The sequence below is a fragment of the Hemicordylus capensis genome, chromosome 3 (genome assembly GCF_027244095.1).
Source record: "Hemicordylus capensis ecotype Gifberg chromosome 3, rHemCap1.1.pri, whole genome shotgun sequence".
Classification (NCBI taxonomy): Eukaryota; Metazoa; Chordata; class Lepidosauria; order Squamata; family Cordylidae; genus Hemicordylus; species Hemicordylus capensis.
Window position 1 is genome coordinate 280,031,058 of NC_069659.1, and position 12,170 is coordinate 280,043,227.

The following is a 12,170-nucleotide window of genomic DNA, read 5'->3' on the forward strand; positions in this document are numbered from 1 at the left end:
TCACAAATTGCTCTGAATGCCTCAGCCATGAAACTGGGATGCTTTCACACATCATGAAATAAAGCTAACAAGGCCAAACATTTTTATTATGGAGTAAAGGAATGGATGTTCCACAAACCTCATCTTATCTAGTGGTTGCTGCTGTTTATGTACAGACTGGTATCCTTTAGCAAAGCATATTTAGGCTACTTTCTGAAGAGAAGGCCTATGAAATATCTCTCTCTCTCTCTGTGTGTGTGTGTGTGTGTGAGAGAGAGAGAGAGAGAGAGAGAGAGAGAGAGAGAGAGAGAGACTATTGTGTCGACATTCCAATACAAACCAAATGCAAAACACAAGGGATAGATGAACCCATCAGGGTTATATTATGTCAGTCCACCTAGATGGCGGCCACTTGTAGACAATATACCTTTGTAAATCCATGTGATGATTGTTGCATAAATACTGTCCTTTATCCATTTATCCTGTTGGATAAATACGGTCCTCTACAGTCCGAGAAGGCTGATCTGGCCTCTGTCACCAGTGCCTTAGTCAGGTTGCATATGGATTATTGAAGTGAATTGTACATCAGCTTTTCAAGGAAGGCCCTCGAAAAGAATTCAGAAACTACAGATGATGCAGAATGTGGCTGCCAGATTGATTTCTGTGACTACTCACAGTGCAAATTTTACTCCAATCTTGAAGGCACTGCTCTGGCTGCCTACTTGCTTCCAGGTACAATTCAAGGTGCTGGTTATTTCCTTTAAAGTCCTAAATGGCTTTGCTCTCAGGTACAAGAGGTGTGTGAGCAGGCTCAGCTTCAAGCTACTCAGTTCAAAGAGATTTGGGTCAAGCCAAACCCAGTTTGGCTCAAGCAAGCTCAAAACCTACTGGTAAAGGGGAATCTGGGAAGAATTTGCCTTTACCAGTACGAGGGGTGGGGGGACAGAGGGCTTAGCTAAAGTGAGTTGCAGAGGAGGGTAGTGATTTTTTTTAACCTTAATTATGCTTCCAGCTGCGGCGGTGAAAGCCTTGGGGGTGGCGTCATGGACTCCCACCGGCTGGAGCAGACAGGGCCATTTGGGGCCTGTATGGGGCCTCTGCATGTGTGTGGAGGTCAATAAACCTAAAATTGTATTACCACTGGCCCTGCCTGCTCTGGCGGGGGTGGGTGGGAGCTCCCATGGGTGGGAGCCCCCGCTGCCACACCCACCCACCCCTGAGTTCATCACCACAGCAGGTGTTGGCACCTTTAAGAGAAAAAAAAAATTTCCCCGCTCTACAACTCATTTTAGCTAACCCCCCTGCCCCCTTCCCCTTTACTGGTAAAGGGGGATCCTTACCTGCTTCCCCTTTACCAGTAGAGCTTTGAGCCTACCTAAACTGGGCTTGGTTCAAATCGAATTGGGCCCGGTTTGAGTGTGCACAAAACTGGACCGGACCCAGTTAGGCTCAAGTCTGGTTCAATTTGAGCCAAACTGAGTTTTCCAGTTTTGCAGTTTTGCAGTTTTGTGCGCATCCCTACCAGGTCCCTTAGGGAGTGCTTGTTTCCAGCTGAATCTATTTACCTGACTAGATTGTCTGGGAGGACTCTGCTCCATGTGCTGAAGCCTGCTGAAGCCCATTTATTGAGTATGTGAGACAGGACCTTCTCAGTGATTTCCCGCAGGCTATGGAATTCATTCGCAACTGAGATCTGCATAGCTCCTCCCTCCCAGTTTTTAGAAGGAAAGTGAAGATTGTCCTTTTTATTCAGGCTTCTGGCCAATGAGAAGCCCCCTGGTCTCTTTTAGTTTTAGCTGTGTTTGTTCTATTATGATGTTTTTTATTGAAATTTTATTATTGTGTTTATCTTGTTGTTAATCACTCTGGGATCTTAGGATCAAGGGTGATATATAAATATAAGTACTTTTTTAAAAAACAAAACAGATTCACAACACATAGAAGGGGGTCCGAAGCAAGAGTGACCATGTTACAGAAGCAGAATGTAGGCTCAATTTGTTCTACTTAGAACTCCTTGTTTGGAATTTAATTTCCAGTTCCATTCAGGTTCCACACCTTGGTACTGGTGTGGGTGCTTACTACATGATCCAGTCAATTGTGCTGGAAGGGAAGCCAATTTAAAGCATATTCCTTCCCATGGCCAGACCCAGAAAGCAGTGATTTGGGGGTCAACCACACCACTTGGGGAGGTTGCAATTCATAATCTCCAGGTGTCATGATTGTCCTGAAGAGTTGACATTTTATGGAGTGAAATGTGAAATCAGAGAATTATGTGGTTGGGAGGAACGAAGTGTAGATCCCATTCAAATAGCACTTAAATTATTCTGCCATTAATTTCTGTTAGACACTCTGAATTCTTTCTGAATTGCAACCATAAACTGTTATCTGGTACACTGTTTGGTTGCTTAAATTCTGTTGGCTACATCCTAACACAGCACACACATTAGAAGGCTTTGCAGGAACACACGATAGGGGCCTGTTCACAACTCCCCCAGACCTCCTCCTTGTATGCTGTTGTGCAATCAGGTAAAACTTCCCTATATTGCCTATGCTCCAGAAGAGCTCTGAAAGAGAGGAAACACATTGCTGAGGGTCAGTGACACATTTCTTCTCTTCCAGTGCACTTCCAGGCTGACAGCAGAGCTGGGAAGGTTTGCCCACTTGTGCCACAGTGAGCAGGGAAGAGAAGTAGGGGCGTTGTGCACACAGGCCCCTGCCATGTCCCCGAAGAGCCCCCTAACGTGTGCTTAGCCACTGACTGTAATACAGGGTGTTCATGATGTCAGCCACGGGGCCTGGTCCAGTTCTAATCACGGTTAACTTGTTTTGAGCAACAATTAAATCGTGATAACAACTAACATGAGGTTCATCCTGCCAAGTCAATGGTGCTTGAGAGAAACTCAGATGGAGATCTGTGTCAGCTGTACACAGAAAACTTTGCTTTTTCACATTTGCAGAAATGTTTCCAACTTGCTGGACTGGGGTGTCTGTCTTGTTTCTTCCAAAATAAGGACAGCCAATAATAGTGAATAAATATGAGTAGAAAAGCTTATGATGAAGCACATCAGGCAGCTAGACTTCATTTTTATCATCCTGAACATGTTTCTTTTCTGGGTGCTGTGAATAAGCTTTTATGTTGGCATAACACATCAAATCTGAATAGTAGTGTGTAAAATTTCCTTGGCATCAGTCTGACGTTCAAAGTCTAACAAAAGCTAAAAATGGTGGCTGTATTTTCACTCAGTTCCCACCTAATTAGTGCTTCTTGGCCATGGAAAAATACCTAATTGAAGATATGTTCCTTCCCTCCTGAACTGCAGCTTAGAATTAGGTACTTGCATTGTTTTCTGTCTCTTGTATGTCTCTGAAAAAGCCTGCCGGGAAATGGGTACTGAATAGATATCAAGGTTCTTAAAGCAAGGGTTTTGTTTCCCTCTTTATACCAGAAGCTCTTTAGGTATTATTGTGTTCAGCTGAGGGACAAAAGAAGAGGTGTGTTTTTCTAATTTTAATTAAAGTCCATTTTAAAAGGATGCAAACAAATGTATCTTGAATTGCCAAGGTGAACAGTGTTTGCATATGACTATGAATGTGGATACAAACAAGTATGGCAGTCAGTTTGAGAGCCGAAAATAACTTCTTGTTGCTAATAATTATTTGCTGCAGCTATATACTCTCTTCAAACAGAAATTAAAAAAGAAGAATTCATTTTGTTACATTAGATGGGATAGAATTGGATCTGCTGTACTGCACAAAAAGTGGTGCGAAAGGCTTCCCACTTTACCAAGTGGTGAGAAGGTCCAGGTGGCAGCAGCCTTTGGAGGAGACAGCATTAGGGATATTGCAGAATTGCTTCTGTAGTATCTGCCTTATTTACAAAAATACAAGTAGAGCATAAGTGGGAGTAAGCAGCAATTTTCACAAGACAGGAGATCTGCTATATGTTGGAGATCCAGCTCCAGATGGCATCAGCCTTTCGCACCAGTAATAGGAATGTGCAAATCAAAACAAATTGTACCCAAATCTACCTGTTTTGGGCAATTTGTGGACAAAACAAATTGCCCCTTGCTAGTTGGCCAGATTCGGGTACAAAACAAATGGCCCAGATTTCAGAACTGAAAAATTTGTAAATTCAGTCCTCCATTTTGTGGCGATCTCTCTTGCTGTCTCCATTTTGTGTCAGGAATTTTTTTTAAAAACAACAACAACCCACCCTAACCCTAAGCTTCAGATTGGTGACTTACAGTGTGCAATGATTGGCTGGCAATTCCCCACTGGCTCCAGATTGGCTTGTTTCCATTCAAATCTTGTGTTGCCAGGGGTGACTGACCCCGCATTAGCTAGGGGAATGTCAAAGATGGGACAAGGGTGCGGGGAGTTTGAAGGAGGGATTTTCAAATGTACTTAAGGAGGTAAGCAGCTACCATTCTGTTTTTCTGCAACCATTCTGTTTTTCTGTGGGAGAAGGAGCAGGTGCTGAGGAGCTTTGCTTTGCCTTGCCTGCCTGCCTGCTGCCTGGAGTGGATTCTCTGCTTTCTGTTCCTGCTTTCCTGATTGAGGAAAAGAGAAGGCATTTTTTCCACCCTCTTCCTGCTGCTGAGAGAATCACTACCTGCACCTGCTCTTTGTGCGAATCAATTTGGATACAAAATGATTTGTACCCAAATCTACTTGTTTTGGGAGATTTGTGGACAAAACAAATCACCCCTGTGCTAGCTGTCCATATTGGAACTCAAAACAAATCGGGGGTGATTTGATTCGGTTACAAATTGAATATTAAAAACTCGATTCATGTACATCCCTAACCAGTAACCCTAATAACCACTAGGGGCATTGGGAGTAGAGATGGTTAGTTAGGATCTCCTTCAGTTTCCTGTTTATCTCTGCCTCTCTGACTCTTCAATTGATAGAGTGTACTCAGAAACTTCCTGGGAGTGACTTCCTTCTTCTTCTACCTAGAATGCTTCTAGTTCTATCTCCCTGAGCACCATGTTTCTATAGGTCTCTCTCTGACCAACATGTAGCCAGGAGACCCTGTTAACGTCTGATGTCATGGGAGTGAGTTAGCTTCTGAAATACTATGCTATATGAAGAATTACCCCTAACAATATAGCGCATCAGTTCCCGAGAGAGAGTAACTGTATTTACTATCAGCCTCTCTTTCCCACCATTTTCAGGCATTTGCCTCCATGTGTTATACTGAAGCAGGGGGAATGCGCTAGCTGGTTTTGTCCTTGACATCATCATGCCTTTAGTTCTGTGGTATTCTATCCAGTATATTATGTTTTGTTGTTTAGAAGTTTGTCCCTGTGGAGATCCTGTAGAGAGCGTGTGGGGTGGAGTCAGAAAGAAAAGGGGAAGAAAAGGAGCAGTAGAAAATTGAGTTCTTTCTGAATAAAGTCTTAATTAAATTTATATATGATTATTTGTGTTTGAAAGAAGCAGCTATACAAAATCTGGCGATGAGGTTTTGAACCAGCTAAGCTGTGAGCCTGCAAAGCTTGCAAATTTTCCTGCAACTTCACTCCATTGCATTACTGGACCTACTTTACGGAACTGCTGCATTCTGCTATCGCTGCTGCTGATGGTTTCTCCAGCTTCCTGACCTGCACAACCCCTGAAGGTACTTTTTCTTCATCCATCCTGGACTCTGTTGTTCACTGGATACCCACTGCAGCATGGATCAGATCCCACAACAACCCCTTTTCTTGTTTCCAGGAAAGAGCCCAGGAGAACCTGCTCTTTCCTGGAAACAATGGAGGTCCTATTTCTGCAGTTACCTGCTCACTGTACAGACCCTTGATTTTACTCCAGCAAAGCAGAAGGCTATATTGCTTTACTGCCTGGGCCCTGAAGGCCAAATAATATATAATAATTTACCCTTTTGTTCCAATTTGAAAGGGGATGCCAATTCTTATGAAGCTGCTCCTCAAACCTTAGATGATCATTTCAACCCTAAGTTGAATGCGATTGCTGAATGTTGCAAGGTGTTTTTTTTTTTTTTATTCCAACTGCCTGGTGAATCTGTTGATCAGTATGTCACAGCATTGCGTGCCTTAAGTGTAATCTGTGAGTTTGCCAAATTATACTGATAAAATTATCAGGGATCAGATTGTTATGAAAAGAAACCACTCCGAACTTCATGAAAAACAACTATTGGAATGGAAACCTACCTTGGATAAAGTTATAGAGATCGCTAGAAGGGTGGAAAATGCTCTTCATTGTGCCAAACCACTCTCTTTGGTACCCCAAAACCAACCTGCTGAAATCCAGGCTGTTCAGTCAAAATCATTCCTAACCCAATCTTCTCATATGGCACTGCCCCAGAAAGTGGCAGTACAAGAAAGGAGGAGCCAACACTGCTACTAATGTGGAGACTCTGTGCACAAATCCAATTTTGCTCACTGTCCTGCACAGAAGGTCACTTGCAACAGAGGCAAGAAAAGGGGACTCTTCGCTAAGGTTTGCAAGTCTGCTGTCCATTACTGATTCATTATATGATAAAGAGGGGGCAGATGAACCACTTCCTGACAGTGTGTTAAGTGTGGCAGACTCAAAGCCTGGTTCTTCACATTGTCAAGTAAAGCTTAATGGCTATGAAGTGCAGATGCTGGCTGATTCTGTTCTCCATACACTATCATTTCCCTTATACCTTATAAGAAACTCCTTACTACATCAGATCTGCACCTGCAGCCTTCAGACATCCATCCACGAGGATATTGGGGTTTCCCTATAGTCATAAATGTATACTTCACTGCTGTCCTGAAATACAAAGGATGTAATGCAGGAGGGAAAGTGTACATGTGACAAAAAGCAGATTCAATATTGGGCTGGAAACGTCAGGAAAATGTATGGATTTTCCATAGTATTCCACAGAAAAACTTTTTTTTTTTAAAGTGGATTTTTCCACTTGTGTTCAACCCAAATAGCACAGAACCCGCATTACAGAAGATGGAGCATCCATATGCTGATATGATTGTTGATTTCTCAGATGTTTTTTGCTGATATACCTGGCACTGCCATACATTTCAGACATAAAATTCAGATGAAGGCAAATGCAATACCTGTAGAACACAAAGTGAGCAATGTACTCATAGCATTGTGCCAATCACTTAGAGAAGAACTCTTAAGACATCAGCATGCAGACATCATAGAACCTGTTGATGCATCAGAATGGGTATCTCCCATTGTTCTTGTGAGGAAATTAAATGGTAGACTTTGAATGCGCATAAATTAAGAAATGTGAACTCAAAGATGGTAGTGGATTGTCATTTCTGGATCGCCTGGGGGAGTTGCTTTGCCATGGTTCTGCTCCTATCTCTCAGGCAGATTCCAGATGGTGGAGCTTGGTGATGGCTGCTATTTGAAACAGGAGCTAATATATGGAGTTCCTCAGGGCTCCATTCTGTCACCAATGCTTTTTAACATCTACATGAAACCACTGGGTGAGGCAGCTTGGGAGTGCTTTTGTATCCAGGCCTCACCCTGGTATCTCAGGTGGAGGCTATGGCCAGGAGTGCTTTCTATCAGCTTTGGCTGATTCAACAGCTGTGCCAATTCCTTGAAGAGAATGATCTCAAAACAGTGGTGCCTCAGCTGGTAACCTCCAGGCTCGACTATTGCAATGCACTCTACGTGAGGCTGCCTTTCTATGTAGTTCAGAAACGTCAGTTATTTCAAAATGCAGCAGCCGGACTGGTCTCTGGGGTAACCCGGAGAGACCATATTGTGCCTGTCTTAAAACAGTTGCACTGGCTACTGATATGTTTCCAGGCAAAATACAGTGCTGGTTATTACCTTTAAAGCCCTGAACAGCTCGGGTCTAGGCTACCTTAAGGAGTGCCTTCTTCTGTATGATCCCCATCGCATGTTAAGGTCATCTAGAGAGGTCCGTCTCCAGTTAGCACCGGTACGTCTGGTGGTGACTCAGAGCCGGCCCTTCTCTGTAGCTGCTCCTGACCTATAGAATGCACTCCCAGCAGATATCCGTAATTTAGGCTCATTGTTGGCCTTCCAAGGTTTTTAAATTGTTTTAAAGTATTTTAATCGGTTTTTAAATGGCTCTGAATTGTTTTAAAATTGTTTTTATATTGTTTTAAGCAGTATTTTTTTAAAATAAGAATTTTTATTGAGAAGTAAACCAAAGAAGATAAAGACAAATCACCATAAAGACAATACAAAACAATACAAAACAAATCATTTTTCGTAATGAAAAACCTCATTTTTCTAATTAATTACAGCAGTAAAGAAAAAATATCTAAAACAAGATAAAGCAAAAGAAATTCAGACTCTTAAAATTGTAAAATCTAATCTATTCAGCTTTTTGTAAGTTACATATAAGTTACATATAGAAAACACTATAAGTCAAATCCAGAAAATGGGAACAAAGTTTGACCATAACAGATAGTATAATTTATAAAGGGTTCCCAGACAGACATGAATGATTCAGTAGAGATACCATGTACATAAGCCGAGACTTTTGAAACTGAAGCATAGTCCCACACTTTCAAAAACCAATCGTTTAAAGAAGGAATTTCCAAAGTATGCCAGTTAGAAGCATATATAATCCTAGCCGCTGTAATCATATATAAACACATTTCGTTTGATTTGGCAGGAATATAAGGTTTTATCATACTTAAAAGAAAAATTTCTGGAAGGAAGGGGATCTTAACTTCTAAGATTTGTTCAATTTACATATGAATTTGTTTCCAAAACTGTTGAGCTTTACCACAACTCCACCACATATGGTAAAATGAACCAAAATTTGAGTTACATTTCCAACATTTCTTAGAAAAAGAATCATCTATTTTATTAATAGTCAAAGGAGTTATATACCATCTGAAAAACATCTTATACCAATTTTCCCTTAGATTGGTACACAAAGTAAATTTCACATTCTTTTTCCATTGGTATTCCCAATCTGAGAGATCGATCAATCTATTAAAGTTCTGCATCCATTTTATCATACATTCTTTTATCTGCTCAGTCTCTGTTTCATACTTCAGTAATACTTTATAAATTTTGCCTAATAAATGATCAGTGTTTGGGGTGATTAATTCTTCAAATTCAGTCAGATCTCTAAGTTTTCCACCCTTTAGCTGTAACTCTTTCCAAACTATTGAGCTGATCCGAGTTTGTTGGAACCAGGGTGCCTGTTGAGTTGTTTGCCCAGAAGAAACTGATTTATCCATAGCTAAATATTGGGCCAAACTTGGTAAGGAGTATAGACTGCCTCGCCAAAAATTATACTTAGAAGAAAATTCTTCTTCATGGAAATAAGCATTCAGTATAGAGGCCAAAGGTGATAATCTAGGACTTATTCTTTTCTGATATTTATCCCAGACATAAAAAAGACTGTGTAGGATAGTATGTTGTTGTATCTCCAAATCTTTCCTTGAACCAGAAATCCATAAGTAATTATGCAATCCTCTAGTAAGACCAAATTCCTGCATTCGAGTAAAACTTCCGTAAGGGGATAAAATCCAATTTGAAATCCAAGTCAGGCTACGAGCGTGGTAATAAAGTTTCAAGTTAGGAACTCCAAGACCACCTCTTTCTTTGGAATCTTGCATCACCTTAAATCGAATCCTGGGTTCATAGGGATTCGAATCCATTCCAGCATGCCTACTACAAGAAAAGAGGCAAAGGAGTCTGATCTCAAGAGAGGAATTGAAGAGGAATTTGATCTTGCCTCCAGTTTTTACCTCACAGAGGAAGCTAATGAAAACGAAGGACAATCCTCTGTACCAGAAAGAACATAACAGCTCCTGTGGCAGAGCACCCAAGAATCAGGAGAAGTGTGTGTGACAGGAGACCACCTAAAAGACTTCAATTCTTTGAATTTTAAATCAATCCAATTCTGGTTGTTATAGTGGGGAGGGATGTGTTGCATTGTATACAATATCTTTTATGTTTTGTTTTATAGAGGTTTGTCCCAGTGGGGATCCTGTAGAGAGTAGGCATGTGCCTGAAATGTTTCGAAGGCCATTGTAAAGGCCTCCAAAACATTTCGGCACTGGGGCGGTATTTGGTGTTTCGGCACCGGCGGGGATAGTACTTTAAGGGCGGGGAAGGGTGTACTCACCCCCCCCACCACATTTCCCCCGCCGGCGCTCTGTAAATTTCAAGCCCCTCGGGGTGGCAGCGTTCCTCCCTGCCGCCCCATTCCCCCCCGGCGGCCGGAAGTGGCCGGAAGTTGTGAGCACACGTGCGCCCGTCATGCGTGCGCACGCACGGCAGACAGGCGCACATGTGCATGCACGACGGGCGCACGCGCGCTCGCAACTTCCGGCCACTTCCAGCCGACGGGGGGAACGGGGCGTCAGGGAGGAATGCTGCTGCCCCAAGGGGCTTGAAATTTACAGAGTGCCGGTGGGGGAAACGCGGCCGGGGTGTGTGTACACCCTCCCCCGCCCTTAAAGTACTACCCCCGCCTGTGCCGAAGACCATTCGTGCACATCCCTAGTAGAGAGTGTGGTAGTAGAGTTAGAAAGAAAAGGGAGGAAAAGAGAAGGAATAAAATTGAGTTGCTACTTAATAAAGATTTTGTTAAACCATAATAAGATTTCTTCATGTGTACAAGGGAAGCAGTTATAAAATATAACCAATGCACTGGCTGGCCACTTAGTGAGGCAGGACACTGGACCGGATGGGCCTTTGGCCTGATCCAGCAGGGCTTTTCTTATGTATATGGAATTATGTAGTGGAATTTAGCAGGACGATGAACATTAGTAGAATGTGAAAGATATGATCTTCTAAATAGTGAAGAAATGTTGTCCCAGATGAGATTGACTTGCAAGCGTTTGGGCTTTTCCTCCCATATACTCTCTTTGTGTGATCTAGCAGGATTTAATTAAGCGTATTGCTCTCCTACAAGCAAATCTGTTGCAATACAATTTAATCCACCCCTCTTCTGCCTCTGGCACACTATTATATCTATGGTGGAAAGCAATCTATTAGAGCTGTGTCTTAGTATGCCTAACTACCACATCAACCACTTTCCACCTGATTCTAGTTTTCTGCATTGGAATGGAAATTATTGTCTTCTCAATAATATTTTACTATGTAACTGTTGCTATATAAAAAAATGCCCTAATATTTTTAACAGGTAACACTTTAACCTGCTGTCATAAAGCAGATTACTAGAGGTAAGTATTGTTAAAAAGGATTTTAGAGGCCTCTTTTCATGCATGAGTTTAGTTATTGCAAAGGTATTAGGAAAAGTCATATAATTTAATAGATTGCAATAAAATATTCATGCACTGCATTAGAAAACTATCAAAAACAGAACTAGGTACCCCCAGGCTACAGCTAGATCGTACATGACATCAGCTGAGAAGCAGCAGACCTGGTCAGACAGAGAGTGTAATAAAAAGCAAAAGAAAGATGAAAAAGAGTTTAATGCTTTTCTTAAAGTTCTTCCCTGCATTGTATCTGTATTCTGGCAAGGCAGGACACATGAGCATGAAAGAACAAACATTTCTAGAATACTGGATAACAGCCAAAGACCTTTTGATTATTTACATGCATATATGGATCCTTCAGGATTATTTGGAATAATATCTATATTTAAGTGGCTGTGTCAAGACAAATTAAAACTTCTTCCAGGAGCTTTCCCAGACAGCAGGCTTTACTGCAGGTTTACTGTGAGGCTTTACTGTGAGTTCGAATTTGTCCAAAAAAAACAGAAACAAAAAGTGACACACACACCCCGACATAAATAGGGCTAGGCTCTAATGTGCAATGAAAAACCCAAATCGTGTGTGAAGTGCTCCCCAATATCTTGCACGGACTTTGGTGCAAACCTGACCGATGTGCGAAAGCACACTCTCCATTCCAAGCTAAAAGCCCCGCCTGGAAATGCTCCTGGTAAATTATAAATCCCCCTTTGTAGCATTCGCAATGAGCCAGCAAAAAAATTAAAAAGGGAAAAAAGAGGGTCCACAGTTCCTAAATTAAGCAGTCTTTCATTAAAATTACTATCAATCACCAATCTCCAAAGTCAGATCAATATGGGCAGATTCATGCACCCTATTTCTAATTTCACACGATCATGCCTGATGGGAGCTTTCTTTCCACTGACGATGGGTAACTGATAGGGATGTGCAAAAAATTTCGGGCACAGATCAATCTGTGCCTGAAATGAGCAATTTCGGGTGATTCAGGGCTGAACCGAATCACCCCCAATGTCC

At 41.9% G+C, this 12,170-nt stretch overlaps 1 long non-coding RNA gene across 1 annotated transcript in view; it reads left to right on the forward strand.

Annotated features, from left to right (window-relative positions):
* The first annotated feature begins 4,298 nt into the window (after positions 1 to 4,298).
* LOC128352336 (uncharacterized) overlaps positions 4,299 to 12,170 on the forward strand; it is a 94,178-nt gene continuing 86,306 nt past the window's right edge. The window contains exons 1-2 of the long non-coding RNA XR_008320333.1: positions 4,299 to 4,391; positions 5,419 to 5,602. This is a non-coding gene — a long non-coding RNA (uncharacterized LOC128352336). The remainder of the gene's footprint in view (positions 4,392 to 5,418; positions 5,603 to 12,170) is intronic.